The sequence below is a fragment of the Chrysochloris asiatica genome, unplaced genomic scaffold (genome assembly GCF_000296735.1).
Source record: "Chrysochloris asiatica unplaced genomic scaffold, ChrAsi1.0 scaffold00157, whole genome shotgun sequence".
Taxonomy (NCBI): Eukaryota; Metazoa; Chordata; class Mammalia; order Afrosoricida; family Chrysochloridae; genus Chrysochloris; species Chrysochloris asiatica.
Window position 1 is genome coordinate 588,608 of NW_006408675.1, and position 1,640 is coordinate 590,247.

Here is a 1,640-nt window from a genome sequence, read left to right on the forward strand (position 1 = left end):
ATGGAATATTATGCTACCTTGAAGAATAACAAGGAAGCAGCAAGCCACCGCATAACATGGATGAACCTTGAGGACATTATGCTGAGTGAAATTAGTCAATCACAAAAAAGAGAAATACTGCATAGGACCACTACTGTAAAAGACTGAGAAAAAGAAACCATACTAAAGGGGGTTATGGAGAAGTCTTTGTTGATTGCTGGGATGTTGGTGATGGGTAAGGGGAAGGAGGGGAAGGTAGAGCACAGGGCAGGGATTAGACACAGGAAAGTTTAGGTGCTGGGGAGGGGGGCAATATACAAGGAGGGAGAGGGAAATGGAAGAACAGGGCAGATGGGAGAATAATTGGGCATATATGAATGGGCTAAGTGGGACAGAGATAAAGAATGATATATGCACAACCTTGGAACTGCAGGGCTCTGGGATACAGAGACTGAGTCATGGTTGGAATGGGGAAAGGGGGGAATAATGTTAAGATGCTTGGCTGTTTTTTGAATCTTGGTTCTCCTTGCATTATAATATAGAGTAGACACTGGAGGGGGAGAGAAAGGAATAGTCAGAAACATCACCATAGAAGACTCGTAAGTCCGTCTTCTGCCTATAACTGATTGGAATACCTAAAATGGGGCTACAGCATACCCAGTGAAGGAGGCTTCCTGCGGAGCCTCTGTAATACATAAGACTATAGGTAGAAACCTGAACTACATCCAGATCTCCAGAGATGAGAAATTTCCACTAGAAAGGATGAGCAGACCAGCCTGAGCAGCTAGAAGAACAGAAGATACTTCTTTAAAGAAAGACCTACAGGAAAAATACAAAACAATAGAGGCAGATGGACTGTTACTACAAGAACAAACAAATCGCTTCCCTAGGAAACATCAAGGCAAGTGGTCAGGTCCCCTCAATGCAAACCCCCTTCCAAGACTAAGACTCAATGGAAATACATGCTCTGATTGGTGAACACACGCATCACCGATAGGGGGAAGCGGGGTAAAAGCAGCAATGAAGCGGCAAGCTAAGCCTTACAATGGGCTTCTGTCGACCCAGTTGGGGACCTGGTTGGCAAGCAGTGTGAGGAGACCTGGGGACTCCTAGGCCCAGCATCAGTGGCGTGGCCACGGAGGACTCGAGTGGAGAGTGGAGCTACCGACTGGATGGGAAGAGAGGGCATGTGCACAAGAACATGCACACTTGCAGAGGGTAACCACGTGACCTGGCCCAGATGACTAGATGATCAGAGCTCAACCAGGAGAAGAAAGAAGAGGAAAAAAAGAGTGATCTGATACAAATTGATGAACTTGACCTACACCTATGGATGCAGTGACTCAAAAGAGGGAAAAATCCTTAGAGCAAGAAACATTCCCACCCCCTCCACACACACGAGTAGACAGAGATGGACAACTTGGACATTGCATACCCAAACTGGGGGGGCAGGGGACTACAAAGGCAAGAAGTGACTGGCTTACAAGCTTTCAAGAGGGAACCTAGAATCAGACTTTAGCCACCTAGTAGACATAGCAAACTGTCCCTCATCTGTTTATTCAGTAATGCTTGTTAGTAATTTCATACATGAGCCCTGGATATCCACAGACAAATGTAAAAACCTTCCCTAAAAGCCGAGACTGTAAATTCCAAAAAGGCAA

General features: G+C 45.8%; 1 protein-coding gene across 1 annotated transcript in view; it reads right to left on the bottom strand.

Annotated features, from left to right (window-relative positions):
• BDP1 (B double prime 1, subunit of RNA polymerase III transcription initiation factor IIIB) overlaps window positions 1-1,640 on the bottom strand; it is a 148,939-nt gene that overhangs the window by 83,887 nt on the left and 63,412 nt on the right. The gene's annotated exons all lie outside the window — the stretch shown is intronic.